Raw genomic sequence first — 20,983 nt, 5'->3', positions numbered from 1 at the left:
TAGTATATATTTGGTGACATTTGATATTTTATGTACAGTGTATAATATATATTTGGTGAAATTTTATATTTTATGTACAGTATATAATATATATTTGGTGTACTTTCATATTTTATGTACAGTATATAGTATATATTTGGTGACATTTGATATTTTATATACAATATATAATATATATTTGTTGAAATTTGATATTTTATGTACAGTATATAATATATATTTGGTGAAATTTTATATTTTATGTACAGTATATAAGATATATTTGGTGTACTTTCATATTTTATGTACAGTATATAGTATATATTTGGTGACATTTGATATTTTATATACAGTATATAATATATATTTGTTAAAATTTGATATTTTATGTACAGTATATAATATATATTTTTTGAAATTTTATATTTTATGTACAGTATATAATATATATGTGGTGTACTTTCATATTTTATGTATAGTATATAGTATATATATGGTGACATTTGATATTTTATATACAATAAATAAGATATTATTCTTGAAATTTGATATTTTATGTACAGTATATACTATATGTTTGGTGAAATTTGATATTATAGGTACAGTATATAATATATATTTGGTGAAATTTGATATTTTATATACAGTATATAATATATATTTGGTGAAATTTGATATTTTATGTACAGTATATAATATATATTTGTTGAAATTTGATATTTTATGTACAGTATATAATATATATTTGGTGTACTTTCATAGTTTATTTACAGTATATAGAATATATTTGGTGACTTTTGATATTTTATGTACAGTATATAATATATATTTGTTGAAATTTGATATTTTATGTATAGTATATAATATATATTTGGTGAAATTTTATATTTTATATACCGTATATAATATATATTTGGTGTACTTTCATATTTTATGTACAGTATATAGTATATACTTGGTGACATTTGATATTTTATGTACAGTATATAATATATATTTTTTGAAATTTTATATTTTATGTACAGTATATAATATATATTTGGTGTACTTTCATATTTTGTGTACAGTATATAGTATATATTTGGTGACTTTTGACATTTTATATACAGTATATAATATATATTTGTTGAAATTTGATATGTTATGTACAGTATATAATATATATTTTTGAAATTTTATATTTTATGTACAGTATATAATATATATTTGGTGTACTTTCATATTTTATGTACAGTATATAGTATATATTTGGTGACATTTGATATTTTATGTACAGTGTATAATATATATTTGGTGAAATTTTATATTTTATCTACAGTATATAATATATATTTGGTGTACTTTCATATTTTATGTACTGTATATAGTGTATATTTGGTGACATTTGATATTTTATATACAATAAATAAGATATGTTTCTTGAAATTTGATATTTTATGTACAGTATATACTATATATTTGGTGAAATTTGACATTATAGGTACAGTATATAATATATGTTTGGTGAAATTTGATATTTTATATTCAGTATATAATACATATTTGGTGAAATTTGATATTTTATGTACAGTATATTATATATATTTTTTGAAATTTTATATTTTATGTACAGTATATAATATATATTTGGTGGACTTTCATATTTAATGTACAGTATATAGTATATATTTGGTGACCTTTGATATTTTATATACAGTATATAATATATATTTGGTGAAATTTTATATTTTATGTACAGTATATAAGATATATTTGGTGTACTTTCATATTTTATGTACAGTATATAGTATATATTTGGTGACATTTGATATTTTATATACAATATATAATATATATTTGTTGAAATTTCATATTTTATGTACAGTATATAATATATATTTGGTGAAATTTGATATTTTATGTACAGTATATAAGATATATTTGGTGTACTTCCATATTTTATGTACAGTATATAGTATATATTTGGTGACATTTGATATTTTATATACAGTATATAATATATATTTGTTAAAATTTGATGTTTTATGTACAGTATATAATATATATTTTTTGAAATTTTATATTTTATGTACAGTATATAATATATATTTGGTGTACTTTCATATTTTATGTACAGTATATAGTATATATTTGGTGACATTTGATATTTTATGTACAGTGTATAATATATATTTGGTGAAATTTTATATTTTATGTACAGTATATAATATATATTTGGTGTAATTTCATATTTTATGTACAGTATATAGTATATATTTGGTGACATTTGATATTTTATATACAATAAATAAGATATTATTCTTGAAATTTGATATTTTATGTACAGTATATACTATATGTTTGGTGAAATTTGATATTATAGGTACAGTATATAATATATATTTGGTGAAATTTGATATTTTATATACAGTATATAATATATATTTGGTGAAATTTGATATTTTATTTACAGTATATAGTATATATTTGGTGGCATTTGATATTTTATGTACAGTGTATAATATATATTTGGTGAAATTTTATATTTTATGTACAGTATATAATATATATTTGGTGTACTTTCATATTTTATGTACAGTATATAGTATATATTTGGTGACATTTGATATTTTATGTACAGTGTATAATATATATTTGGTGAAATTTCATATTTTATGTACAGTATATAATATATATTTGGTGAAATTTTATATTTTATGTACAGTATATAATATATATTTGGTGTACTTTCATATTTTATGTACAGTACATAGTATATATTTGGTGACATTTGATATTTTATACACAGTATATAATATATATTTGTTGAAATTTGATATTTTATGTACAGTATATAATATATATTTTTTGAAATTTTATATTTTATGTACAGTATATAATATATATTTGGTGTACTTTCATATTTTATGTACAGTATATAGTATATATTTGGTGACATTTGATATTTTATGTACAGTGTATAATATATATTTGTTGACATTTGATATTTCATGTATAGTATATAATATATATTTGGTGAAATTTGATATTTTATGTACAGTATATAATATATATTTGGTGACATTTGATATTTTATATACAATAAATAAGATATTATTCTTGAAATTTGATATTTTATGTACAGTATATACTATATGTTTGGTGAAATTTGATATTATAGGTACAGTATATAATATATAGTTGGTGAAATTTGATATTTTATATACAGTATATAATATATATTTGTTAAAATTTGATATTTTATATACAGTATATAATATATGTTTTTTGAAATTTTATATTTTATGTACAGTATATAATATATATTTGGTGTACTTTCATATTTTATGTACAGTATATAGTATATATTTGGTGACATTTGATATTTTATGTACAGTGTATAATATATATTTGGTGAAATTTTATATTTTATGTACAGTATATAATATATATGTGGTGTACTTTCATATTTTATGTACAGTATATAGTATATATATGGTGACATTTGATATTTTATATACAATAAATAAGATATTATTCTTGAAATTTGATATTTTATGTACAGTATATACTATATGTTTGGTGAAATTTGATATTATAGGTACAGTATATAATATATATTTGGTGAAATTTGATATTTTATATACAGTATATAATATATATTTGGTGAAATTTGATATTTTATGTACAGTATATAATATATATTTGTTGAAATTTGATATTTTATGTACAGTATATAATATATATTTGGTGTACTTTCATATTTTATGTACAGTATATAGTATATATTTGGTGACATTTGATATTTTATATACAATAAATAAGATATTATTCTTGAAATTTGATATTTTATGTACAGTATATACTATATGTTTGGTGAAATTTGATATTATAGGTACAGTATATAATATATATTTGGTGACATTTGATATTTTATATACAGTATATAAGATATATTTGGTGAAATTTGATATTTTATTTACAGTATATAGTATATATTTGGTGGCATTTGATATTTTATGTACAGTGTATAATATATATTTGGTGAAATTTTATATTTTATGTACAGTATATAATATATATTTGGTGTACTTTCATATTTTATGTACAGTATATAGTATATATTTGGTGACATTTGATATTTTATATACAATATATAATATATATTTGTTGAAATTTGATATTTTATGTACAGTATATAATATATATTTGGTGAAATTTTATATTTTATGTACAGTATATAAGATATATTTGGTGTACTTTCATATTTTATGTACAGTATATAGTATATATTTGGTGACATTTGATATTTTATATACAGTATATAATATATATTTGTTAAAATTTGATATTTTATGTACAGTATATAATATATATTTGGTGAAATTTGATATTTTATGTACAGTATATAATATATATTTGTTGAAATTTGATATTTTATGTATAGTATATAATATATATTTGGTGAAATTTTATATTTTATATACCGTATATAATATATATTTGGTGTACTTTCATATTTTATGTACAGTATATAGTATATACTTGGTGACATTTGATATTTTATGTACAGTATATACTATATATTTTTTGAAATTTTATATTTTATGTACAGTATATAATATATATTTGGTGTACTTTCATATTTTGTGTACAGTATATAGTATATATTTGGTGACTTTTGACATTTTATATACAGTATATAATATATATTTGTTGAAATTTGATATGTTATGTACAGTATATAATATATATTTTTGAAATTTTATATTTTATGTACAGTATATAATATATATTTGGTGTACTTTCATATTTTATGTACAGTATATAGTATATATTTGGTGACATTTGATATTTTATGTACAGTGTATAATATATATTTGGTGAAATTTTATATTTTATCTACAGTATATAATATATATTTGGTGTACTTTCATATTTTATGTACAGTATATAGTGTATATTTGGTGACATTTGATATTTTATATACAATAAATAAGATATGTTTCTTGAAATTTGATATTTTATGTACAGTATATACTATATATTTGGTGAAATTTGACATTATAGGTACAGTATATAATATATGTTTGGTGAAATTTGATATTTTATATTCAGTATATAATACATATTTGGTGAAATTTGATATTTTATGTACAGTATATTATATATATTTTTTGAAATTTTATATTTTATGTACAGTGTATAATATATATTTGGTGGACTTTCATATTTAATGTACAGTATATAGTATATATTTGGTGACCTTTGATATTTTATATACAGTATATAATATATATTTGGTGAAATTTTATATTTTATGTACAGTATATAAGATATATTTGGTGTACTTTCATATTTTATGTACAGTATATAGTATATATTTGGTGACATTTGATATTTTATATACAATATATAATATATATTTGTTGAAATTTGATATTTTATGTACAGTATATAATATATATTTGGTGAAATTTTATATTTTATGTACGGTATATAAGATATATTTGGTGTACTTTCATATTTTATGTACAGTATATAGTATATATTTGGTGACATTTGATATTTTATATACAGTATATAATATATATTTGTTAAAATTTGATGTTTTATGTACAGTATATAATATATATTTTTTGAAATTTTATATTTTATGTACAGTATATAATATATATTTGGTGTACTTTCATATTTTATGTACAGTATATAGTATATATTTGGTGACATTTGATATTTTATGTACAGTGTATAATATATATTTGGTGAAATTTTATATTTTATGTACAGTATATACTATATATTTGGTGTAATTTCATATTTTATGTACAGTATATAGTATATATTTGGTGACATTTGATATTTTATATACAATAAATAAGATATTATTCTTGAAATTTGATATTTTATGTACAGTATATACTATATGTTTGGTGAAATTTGATATTATAGATACAGTATATAATATATATTTGGTGAAATTTGATATTTTATATACAGTATATAATATATATTTGGTGAAATTTGATATTTTATTTACAGTATATAGTATATATTTGGTGACATTTGATATTTTATGTACAGTGTATAATATATATTTGGTGAAATTTTATATTATAGTATATATTTGGTGACATTTGATATTTTATGTACAGTGTATAATATATATTTGGTGAAATTTTATATTTTATGTACAGTATATAATATATATTTGGTGTACTTTCATATTTTATGTACAGTATATAGTATATATTTGGTGACATTTGATATTTTATGTTCAGTGTATAATACATATTTGTTGAAATTTTATATTTTATGTACAGTATATAATATATATTTGGTGTACTTTCATATTTTATGTACAGTATATAGTATATATTTGGTGACATTTGATATTTTATGTACAGTGTATAATACATATTTGTTGAAATTTGATATTTTATGTACAGAATATAATATATATTTGGTGTACTTTCATATTTTATGTACAGTATTTAGTATATATTTGGTGACATTTGATATTTTATGTACAATAAATAAGATATGTTTCTTGAAATTTGATATTTTATGTACAGTATATACGATATACTTGGTGAAATTTTATATTTTATGTACAGTATATAAGATATATTTGGTGTACTTTCATATTTTATGTACAGTATATAGTATATATTTGGTGACATTTGATATTTTATGTACAGTATATAATATATATTTGTTGAAATTTGATATTTTATGTATAGTATATAATATATATTTGGTGAAATTTTATATTTTATATACCGTATATAATATATATTTGGTGTACTTTCATATTTTATGTACAGTATATAGTATATATTTGGTGACATTTGATATTTTATGTACAGTATATAATATATATTTTTTGAAATTTTATATTTTATGTACAGTATATAATATATATTTGGTGTACTTTCATATTTTGTGTACAGTATATAGTATATATTTGGTGACTTTTGACATTTTATATACAGTATATAATATATATTTGTTGAAATTTGATATGTTATGTACATTATATAATATATATTTTTTGAAATTTTATATTTTATGTACAGTATATAATATATATTTGGTGTACTTTCATATTTTATGTACAGTATATAGTATATATTTGGTGACATTTGATATTTTATGTACAGTGTATAATATATATTTGGTGAAATTTTATATTTTATGAACAGTATATAATATATATTTGGTGTACTTTCATATTTTATGTACTGTATATAGTATATATTTGGTGACATTTGATATTTTGTATACAATTAATAAGATAGGTTTCTTGAAATTTGATATTTTATGTACAGTATATAATATATATTTGGTGAAATTTGATATTTTATGTACAGTATATAATATTTATTTTTTGAAATTTTATATTTTATGTACAGTATATAATATATATTTGGTGTACTTTCATATTTTATGTACAGTATATAGTATATATTTGGTGACATTTGATATTTTATGTACAGTGTATAATATATATTTGGTGAAATTTTATATTTTATGTACAGTATATAATATATATTTGGTGTACTTTCATATTTTATGTACAGTATATAGTGTATATTTGGTGACATTTGATATTTTATATACAATAAATAAGATATGTTTCTTGAAATTTGATATTTTATGTACAGTATATACTATATATTTGGTGAAATTTGACATTATAGGTACAGTATATAATATATGTTTGGTGAAATTTGATATTTTATATTCAGTATATAATATATATTTGGTGAAATTTGATATTTTATTTACAATATATAATATATATTTTTTGAAATTTTATATTTTATGTACAGTATATAATATATATTTGGTGGACTTTCATATTTTATGTACAGTATATAGTATATATTTGGTGACCTTTGATATTTTATATACAGTGTATAATATATATTTGGTGAAATTTTATATTTTCTGTACAGTATATAAGATATATTTGGTGTACTTTTATATTTTATGTACAGTATATAGTATATATTTGGTGACATTTGATATTTTATATACAATATATAATATATATTTGTTGAAATTTGATATTTTATGAACAGTATATAATATATATTTGGTGAAATTTTATATTTTATGTACAGTATATGAGATATATTTGGTGTACTTTCATATTTTATGTACAGTATATAGTATATATTTGGTGACATTTGATATTTTATATACAGTATATAATATATATTTGTTAAAATTTGATATTTTATGTACAGTATATAATATATATTTTTTGAAATTTTATATTTTATGTACAGTATATTATATATTTGGTGTACTTTCATATTTTATGTACAGTATATAGTATATATTTGGTGACATTTGATATTTTATGTACAGCGTATAATATATATTTGGTGAAATTTTATATTTTATGTACAGTATATAATATATATTTGGTGTACTTTCATATTTGATGTACAGTATATAGTATATATTTGGTGACATTTGATATTTTATATACAATAAATAAGATATTATTCTTGAAATTTGATATTTTATGTACAGTATATACTATATGTTTGGTGAAATTTGATATTATAGGTACAGTATATAATATATATTTGGTGAAATTTCATATTTTATATACAGTATATAATATATATTTGGTGAAATTTGATATTTTATTTACAGTATATAGTATATATTTGGTGACATTTGATATTTTATGTACAGTGTATAATATATATTTGGTGAAATTTTATATTATAGTATATATTTGGTGACATTTGATATTTTATGTACAGTGTATAATATATATTTGGTGAAATTTTATATTTTATGTACAGTATATAATATATATTTGGTGTACTTTCATATTTTATGTACAGTATATAGTATATATTTGGTGACATTTGATATTTTATGTTCAGTGTATAATACATATTTGTTGAAATTTTATATTTTATGTACAGTATATAATATATATTTGGTGTACTTTCATATTTTATGTACAGTATATAGTATATATTTGGTGACATTTGATATTTTATCTACAGTGTATAATACATATTTGTTGAAATTTGATATTTTATGTACAGAATATAATATATATTTGGTGTACTTTCATATTTTATGTACAGTATTTAGTATATATTTGGTGACATTTGATATTTTATGTACAATAAATAAGATATGTTTCTTGAAATTTGATATTTTATGTACAGTATATACGATATACTTGGTGAAATTTTATATTTTATGTACAGTATATAAGATATATTTGGTGTACTTTCATATTTTATGTACAGTATATAGTATATATTTGGTGACATTTGATATTTTATGTACAGTATATAATATATATTTGTTGAAATTTGATATTTTATGTATAGTATATAATATATATTTGGTGAAATTTTATATTTTATATACCGTATATAATATATATTTGGTGTACTTTCATATTTTATGTACAGTATATAGTATATATTTGGTGACATTTGATATTTTATGTACAGTATATAATATATATTTTTTGAAATTTTATATTTTATGTACAGTATATAAGATATATTTGGTGTACTTTCATATTTTGTGTACAGTATATAGTATATATTTGGTGACTTTTGACATTTTATATACAGTATATAATATATATTTGTTGAAATTTGATATGTTATGTACAGTATATAATATATATTTTTGAAATTTTATATTTTATGTACAGTATATAATATATATTTGGTGTACTTTCATATTTTATGTACAGTATATAGTATATATTTGGTGACATTTGATATTTTATGTACAGTGTATAATATATATTTGGTGAAATTTTATATTTTATCTACAGAATATAATATATATTTGGTGTACTTTCATATTTTATGTACTGTATATAGTGTATATTTGGTGACATTTGATATTTTATATACAATAAATAAGATATGTTTCTTGAAATTTGATATTTTATGTACAGTATATACTATATATTTGGTGAAATTTGACATTATAGGTACAGTATATAATATATGTTTGGTGAAATTTGATATTTTATATTCAGTATATAATACATATTTGGTGAAATTTGATATTTTATGTACAGTATATTATATATATTTTTTGAAATTTTATATTTTATGTACAGTATATAATATATATTTGGTGGACTTTCATATTTAATGTACAGTATATAGTATATATTTGGTGACCTTTGATATTTTATATACAGTATATAATATATATTTGGTGAAATTTTATATTTTATGTACAGTATATAAGATATATTTGGTGTACTTTCATATTTTATGTACAGTATATAGTATATATTTGGTGACATTTGATATTTTATATACAATATATAATATATATTTGTTGAAATTTGATATTTTATGTACAGTATATAATATATATTTGGTGAAATTTTATATTTTATGTACGGTATATAAGATATATTTGGTGTACTTTCATATTTTATGTACAGTATATAGTATATATTTGGTGACATTTGATATTTTATATACAGTATATAATATATATTTGTTCAAATTTGATGTTTTATGTACAGTATATAATATATATTTTTTGAAATTTTATATTTTATGTACAGTATATAATATATATTTGGTGTACTTTCATATTTTATGTACAGTATATAGTATATATTTGGTGATATTTGATATTTTATGTACAGTGTATAATATATATTTGGTGAAATTTTATATTTTATGTACAGTATATAGTATATATTTGGTGTAATTTCATATTTCATGTACAGTATATAGTATATATTTGGTGACATTTGATATTTTATATACAATAAATAAGATATTATTCTTGAAATTTGATATTTTATGTACAGTATATACTATATGTTTGGTGAAATTTGATATTATAGGTACAGTATATAATATATATTTGGTGAAATTTGATATTTTATATACAGTATATAATATATATTTGGTGAAATTTGATATTTTATTTACAGTATATAGTATATATTTGGTGGCATTTGATATTTTATGTACAGTGTATAATATATATTTGGTGAAATTTTATATTTTATGTACAGTATATAATATATATTTGGTGTACTTTCATATTTTATGTACAGTATATAGTATATATTTGGTGACATTTGATATTTTATGTACAGTGTATAATATATATTTGGTGAAATTTCATATTTTATGTACAGTATATAATATATATTTGGTGAAATTTTATATTTTATGTACAGTATATAATATATATTTGGTGTACTTTCATATTTTATGTACAGTACATAGTATATATTTGGTGACATTTGATATTTTATACACAGTATATAATATATATTTGTTAAAATTTGATATTTTATGTACAGTATATAATATATGTTTTTTGAAATTTTATATTTTATGTACAGTATATAATATATATTTGGTGTACTTTCATATTTTATGTACAGTATATAGTATATATTTGGTGACATTTGATATTTTATGTACAGTGTATAATATATATTTGGTGAAATTTTATATTTTATGTACAGTATATAATATATATGTGGTGTACTTTCATATTTTATGTACAGTATATAGTATATATATGGTGACATTTGATATTTTATATACAATAAATAAGATATTATTCTTGAAATTTGATATTTTATGTACAGTATATACTATATGTTTGGTGAAATTTGATATTATAGGTACAGTATATAATATATATTAGGTGAAATTTGATATTTTATATACAGTATATAATATATATTTGGTGAAATTTGATATTTTATGTACAGTATATAATATATATTTGTTGAAATTTGATATTTTATGTACAGTATATAATATATATTTGGTGTACTTTCATAGTTTATTTACAGTATATAGAATATATTTGGTGACATTTGATATTTTATGTACAGTATATAATATATATTTGTTGAAATTTGATATTTTATGTATAGTATATAAGATATATTTGGTGAAATTTTATATTTTATATACCGTATATAATATATATTTGGTGTACTTTCATATTTTATGTACAGTATATAGTATATATTTGGTGACATTTGATATTTTATGTACAGTATATAATATATATTTTTTGAAATTTTATATTTTACGTACAGTATATAATATATATTTGGTGTACTTTCATATTTTGTGTACAGTATATAGTATATATTTGGTGACTTTTGACATTTTATATACTGTATATAATATATATTTGTTGAAATTTGATATGTTATGTACATTATATAATATATATTTTTTGAAATTTTATATTTTATGTACAGTATATAATATATATTTGGTGTACTTTCATATTTTATGTACAGTATATAGTATATATTTGGTGACATTTGATATTTTATGTACAGTGTATAATATATATTTGGTGAAATTTTATATTTTATGAACAGTATATAATATATATTTGGTGTACTTTCATATTTTATGTACTGTATATAGTATATATTTGGTGACATTTGATATTTTGTATACAATTAATAAGATAAGTTTCTTGAAATTTGATATTTTATGTACAGTATATAATATATATTTGGTGAAATTTGATATTTTATGTACATTATATAATATATATTTTTTGAAATTTTATATTTTATGTACAGTATATAATATATATTTGGTGTACTTTCATATTTTATGTACAGTATATAGTATATATTTGGTGACATTTGATATTTTATGTACAGTGTATAATATATATTTGGTGAAATTTTATATTTTATGTACAGTATATAATATATATTTGGTGTACTTTCATATTTTATGTACAGTATATAGTGTATATTTGGTGACATTTGATATTTTATATACAATAAATAAGATATGTTTCTTGAAATTTGATATTTTATGTACAGTATATACTATATATTTGGTGAAATTTGACATTATAGGTACAGTATATAATATATGTTTGGTGAAATTTGATATTTTATATTCAGTATATAATATATATTTGGTGAAATTTGATATTTTATTTACAATATATAATATATATTTTTTGAAATTTTATATTTTATGTACAGTATATAATATATATTTGGTGGACTTTCATATTTTATGTACAGTATATAGTATATATTTGGTGACCTTTGATATTTTATATACAGTGTATAATATATATTTGGTGAAATTTTATATTTTCTGTACAGTATATAAGATATATTTGGTGTACTTTTATATTTTATGTACAGTATATAGTATATATTTGGTGACATTTGATATTTTATATACAATATATAATATATATTTGTTGAAATTTGATATTTTATGAACAGTATATAATATATATTTGGTGAAATTTTATATTTTATGTACAGTATATGAGATATATTTGGTGTACTTTCATATTTTATGTACAGTATATAGTATATATTTGGTGACATTTGATATTTTATATACAGTATATAATATATATTTGTTAAAATTTGATATTTTATGTACAGTATATAATATATATTTTTTGAAATTTTATATTTTATGTACAGTATATTATATATTTGGTGTACTTTCATATTTTATGTACAGTATATAGTATATATTTGGTGACATTTGATATTTTATGTACAGCGTATAATATATATTTGGTGAAATTTTATATTTTATGTACAGTATATAATATATATTTGGTGTACTTTCATATTTGATGTACAGTATATAGTATATATTTGGTGACATTTGATATTTTATATACAATAAATAAGATATTATTCTTGAAATTTGATATTTTATGTACAGTATATACTATATGTTTGGTGAAATTTGATATTATAGGTACAGTATATAATATATATTTGGTGAAATTTGATATTTTATATACAGTATATAATATATATTTGGTGAAATTTGATATTTTATTTACAGTATATAGTATATATTTGGTGACATTTGATATTTTATGTACAGTGTATAGTATATATTTGGTGAAATTTTATATTATAGTATATATTTGGTGACATTTGATATTTTATGTACAGTGTATAATATATATTTGGTGAAATTTTATATTTTATGTACAGTATATAATATATATTTGGTGTACTTTCATATTTTATGTACAGTATATAGTATATATTTGGTGACATTTGATATTTTATATACAATATATAATATATATTTGTTGAAATTTGATATTTTATGAACAGTATATAATATATATTTGGTGAAATTTTATATTTTATGTACAGTATATGAGATATATTTGGTGTACTTTCATATTTTATGTACAGTATATAGTATATATTTGGTGACATTTGATATTTTATATACAGTATATAATATATATTTGTTAAAATTTGATATTTTATGTACAGTATATAATATATATTTTTTGAAATTTTATATTTTATGTACAGTATATTATATATTTGGTGTACTTTCATATTTTATGTACAGTATATAGTATATATTTGGTGACATTTGATATTTTATGTACAGTATATAATATATATTTGTTGAAATTTGATATTTTATGTATAGTATATAATATATATTTGGTGAAATTTTATATTTTATATACCGTATATAATATATATTTGGTGTACTTTCATATTTTATGTACAGTATATAGTATATATTTGGTGACATTTGATATTTTATGTACAGTATATAATATATATTTTTTGAAATTTTATATTTTATGTACAGTATATAATATATATTTGGTGTACTTTCATATTTTGTGTACAGTATATAGTATATATTTGGTGACTTTTGACATTTTATATACAGTATATAATATATATTTGTTGAAATTTGATATGTTATGTACAGTATATAATATATATTTTTGAAATTTTATATTTTATGTACAGTATATAATATATATTTGGTGTACTTTCATATTTTATGTACAGTATATAGTATATATTTGGTGACATTTGATATTTTATGTACAGTGTATAATATATATTTGGTGAAATTTTATATTTTATCTACAGTATATAATATATATTTGGTGTACTTTCATATTTTATGTACTGTATATAGTGTATATTTGGTGACATTTGATATTTTATATACAATAAATAAGATATGTTTCTTGAAATTTGATATTTTATGTACAGTATATACTATATATTTGGTGAAATTTGACATTATAGGTACAGTATATAATATATGTTTGGTGAAATTTGATATTTTATATTCAGTATATAATACATATTTGGTGAAATTTGATATTTTATGTACAGTATATTATATATATTTTTTGAAATTTTATATTTTATGTACAGTATATAATATATATTTGGTGGACTTTCATATTTAATGTACAGTATATAGTATATATTTGGTGACCTTTGATATTTTATATACAGTATATAATATATATTTGGTGAAATTTTATATTTTATGTACAGTATATAAGATATATTTGGTGTACTTTCATATTTTATGTACAGTATATAGTATATATTTGGTGACATTTGATATTTTATATACAATATATAATATATATTTGTTGAAATTTGATATTTTATGTACAGTATATAATATATATTTGGTGAAATTTTATATTTTATGTACGGTATATAAGATATATTTGGTGTACTTTCATATTTTATGTACAGTATATAGTATATATTTGGTGACATTTGATATTTTATATACAGTATATAATATATATTTGTTAAAATTTGATATTTTATGTACAGTATATAATATATATTTTTTGAAATTTTATATTTTATGTACAGTATATAATATATATTTGGTGTACTTTCATATTTTATGTACAGTATATAGTATATATTTGGTGATATTTGATATTTTATGTACAGTGTATAATATATATTTGGTGAAATTTTATATTTTATGTACAGTATATAATATATATTTGGTGTAATTTCATATTTCATGTACAGTATATAGTATATATTTGGTGACATTTGATATTTTATATACAATAAATAAGATATTATTCTTGAAATTTGATATTTTATGTACAGTATATACTATATGTTTGGTGAAATTTGATATTATAGGTACAGTATATAATATATATTTGGTGAAATTTGATATTTTATATACAGTATATAATATATATTTGGTGAAATTTGATATTTTATTTACAGTATATAGTATATATTTGGTGGCATTTGATATTTTATGTACAGTGTATAATATATATTTGGTGAAATTTTATATTTTATGTACAGTATATAATATATATTTGGTGTACTTTCATATTTTATGTACAGTATATAGTATATATTTGGTGACATTTGATATTTTATGTACAGTGTATAATATATATTTGGTGAAATTTCATATTTTATGTACAGTATATAATATATATTTGGTGAAATTTTATATTTTATGTACAGTATATAATATATATTTGGTGTACTTTCATATTTTATGTACAGTACATAGTATATATTTGGTGACATTTGATATTTTATACACAGTATATAATATATATTTGTTGAAATTTGATATTTTATGTACAGTATATAATATATATTTTTTGAAATTTTATATTTTATGTACAGTATATAATATATATTTGGTGTACTTTCATATTTTATGTACAGTATATAGTATATATTTGGTGACATTTGATATTTTATGTACAGTGTATAATATATATTTGTTGACATTTGATATTTTATGTATAGTATATAATATATATTTGGTGAAATTTGATATTTTATGTACAGTATATAATATATATTTGGTGACATTTGATATTTTATATACAATAAATAAGATATTATTCTTGAAATTTGATATTTTATGTACAGTATATACTATATGTTTGGTGAAATTTGATATTATAGGTACAGTATATAATATATAGTTGGTGAAATTTGATATTTTATATACAGTATATAATATATATTTGTTAAAATTTGATATTTTATGTACAGTATATAATATATGTTTTTTGAAATTTTATATTTTATGTACAGTATATAATATATATTTGGTGTACTTTCATATTTTATGTACAGTATATAGTATATATTTGGTGACATTTGATATTTTATGTACAGTGTATAATATATATTTGGTGAAATTTTATATTTTATGTACAGTATATAATATATATGTGGTGTACTTTCATATTTTATGTACAGTATATAGTATATATATGGTGACATTTGATATTTTATATACAATAAATAAGATATTATTCTTGAAATTTGATATTTTATGTACAGTATATACTATATGTTTGGTGAAATTTGATATTATAGGTACAGTATATAATATATATTAGGTGAAATTTGATATTTTATATACAGTATATAATATATATTTGGTGAAATTTGATATTTTATGTACAGTATATAATATATATTTGTTGAAATTTGATATTTTATGTACAGTATATAATATATATTTGGTGTACTTTCATAGTTTATTTACAGTATATAGAATATATTTGGTGACATTTGATATTTTATGTACAGTATATAATATATATTTGTTGAAATTTGATATTTTATGTATAGTATATAAGATATATTTGGTGAAATTTTATATTTTATATACCGTATATAATATATATTTGGTGTACTTTCATATTTTATGTACAGTATATAGTATATATTTGGTGACATTTGATATTTTATGTACAGTATATAATATATATTTTTTGAAATTTTATATTTTACGTACAGTATATAATATATATTTGGTGTACTTTCATATTTTGTGTACAGTATATAGTATATATTTGGTGACTTTTGACATTTTATATACAGTATATAATATATATTTGTTGAAATTTGATATGTTATGTACATTATATAATATATATTTTTTGAAATTTTATATTTTATGTACAGTATATAATATATATTTGGTGTACTTTCATATTTTATGTACAGTATATAGTATATATTTGGTGACATTTGATATTTTATGTACAGTGTATAATATATATTTGGTGAAATTTTATATTTTATGAACAGTATATAATATATATTTGGTGTACTTTCATATTTTATGTACTGTATATAGTATATATTTGGTGACATTTGATATTTTGTATACAATTAATAAGATAAGTTTCTTGAAATTTGATATTTTATGTACAGTATATAATATATATTTGGTGAAATTTGATATTTTATGTACAGTATATAATATTTATTTTTTGAAATTTTATATTTTATGTACAGTATATAATATATATTTGGTGTACTTTCATATTTTATGTACAGTATATAGTATATATTTGGTGACATTTGATATTTTATGTACAGTGTATAATATATATTTGGTGAAATTTTATATTTTATGTACAGTATATAATATATATTTGGTGTACTTTCATATTTTATGTACAGTATATAGTGTATATTTGGTGACATTTGATATTTTATATACAATAAATAAGATATGTTTCTTGAAATTTGATATTTTATGTACAGTATATACTATATATTTGGTGAAATTTGACATTATAGGTACAGTATATAATATATGTTTGGTGAAATTTGATATTTTATATTCAGTATATAATATATATTTGGTGAAATTTGATATTTTATTTACAGTATATAATATATATTTTTTGAAATTTTATATTTTATGTACAGTATATAATATATATTTGGTGGACTTTCATATTTTATGTACAGTATATAGTATATATTTGGTGATCTTTGATATTTTATATACAGTGTATAATATATATTTGGTGAAATTTTATATTTTATGTACAGTATATAAGATATATTTGGTGTACTTTTATATTTTATGTACAGTATATAGTATATATTTGGTGACATTTGATATTTTATATACAATATATAATATATATTTGTTGAAATTTGATATTTTATGAACAGTATATAATATATATTTGGTGAAATTTTATATTTTATGTACAGTATATGAGATATATTTGGTGTACTTTCATATTTTATGTACAGTATATAGTATATATTTGGTGACATTTGATATTTTATATACAGTATATAATATATATTTGTTAAAATTTGATATTTTATGTACAGTATATAATATATATTTTTTGAAATTTTATATTTTATGTACAGTATATTATATATTTGGTGTACTTTCATATTTTATGTACAGTATATAGTATATATTTGGTGACATTTGATATTTTATGTACAGTGTATAATATATATTTGGTGAAATTTTATATTTTATGTACAGTATATAATATATATTTGGTGTACTTTCATATTTGATGTACAGTATATAGTATATATTTGGTGACATTTGATATTTTATATACAATAAATAAGATATTATTCTTGAAATTTGATATTTCATGTACAGTATATACTATATGTTTGGTGAAATTTGATATTATAGGTACAGTATATAATATATATTTGGTGAAATTTGATATTTTATATACAGTATATAATATATATTTGGTGAAATTTGATATTTTATTTACAGTATATAGTATATATTTGGTGACATTTGATATTTTATGTACAGTGTATAATATATATTTGGTGAAATTTTATATTTTATGTACAGTATATAATATATATTTGGTGTACTTTCATATTTTATGTACAGTATATAGTATATATTTGGTGACATTTGATATTTTATGTACAGTGTATAATACATATTTGTTGAAATTTTATATTTTATGTACAGTATATAATATATATTTGGTGTACTTTCATATTTTATGTACAGTATTTAGTATATATTTGGTGACATTTGATATTTTATGTACAATAAATAAGATATGTTTCTTGAAATTTGATATTTTATGTACAGTATATACGATATACTTGGTGAAATTTTATATTTTATGTACAGTATATAAGATATATTTGGTGTACTTTCATATTTTATGTACAGTATATAGTATATATTTGGTGACATTTGATATTTTATGTACAGTATATAATATATATTTGTTGAAATTTGATATTTTATGTATAGTGTATAATATATATTTGGTGAAATTTCATATTTTATATACCGTATATAATATATATTTGGTGTACTTTCATATTTTATGTACAGTATATAGTATATATTTGGTGACATTTGAAATTTTATGTACAGTATATAATATATATTTGGTGAAATTTTATAATTTATGTACAGTATATAAGATATATTTGGTGTACTTTCATATTTTGTGTACAGTGTATAGTATATATTTGGTGACTTTTGACATTTTATATACAGTATACAATATATATTTGTTGAAATTTGATGTCTTATGTACTGTATATAATATATATTTTTTGAAATTTTATATTTTATGTACAGTTTATAATATATATTTGGTGTACTTTCATATTTTATGTACAGTATATAGTATATATTTGGTGACATTTGATATTTTATGTACAGTGTATAATATATATTTGGTGAAATTTTATATTCTATGTACAGTATATAATATATATTTGGTGTACTTTCATATTTTATGTACAGTATATAGTGTATATTTGGTGACATTTGATATTTTATATACAATAAATAAGATATGTCTCTTGAAATTTGATATTTTATGTACAGTATATACTATATATTTGGTGAAATTTGATATTATAGGTACAGTATATAATATATGATTGGTGAAATTTGATATTTTATATACAGTATATAATATATATTTGGTGAAATTTGATATTTATGTACAGTATATAATATATATTTTTTGAAATTTTATATTTTATGTACAGTATATAATATATATTTGGTGTACTTTCATATTTTATGTACAGTATATAGTATATATTTGGTGACATTTGATATTTTATGTACAGTGTATAATATATATTTGGTGAAATTTTATATTTTATGTACAGTATATAATATATATGTGGTGTACTTTCATATTTTATGTATAGTATATAGTATATATATGGTGACATTTGATATTTTATATACAATAAATAAGATATTATTCTTGAAATTTGATATTTTATGTACAGTATATACTATATGTTTGGTGAAATTTGATATTATAGGTACAGTATATAATATATATTTGGTGAAATTTGATATTTTATATACAGTATATAATATATATTTGGTGAAATTTGATATTTTATGTA

Source organism: Gorilla gorilla, chromosome 3, assembly GCF_029281585.2.
Source record: "Gorilla gorilla gorilla isolate KB3781 chromosome 3, NHGRI_mGorGor1-v2.1_pri, whole genome shotgun sequence".
Lineage (NCBI taxonomy): Eukaryota > Metazoa > Chordata > Mammalia > Primates > Hominidae > Gorilla > Gorilla gorilla.
This window is presented reverse-complemented; position numbering follows the sequence as displayed.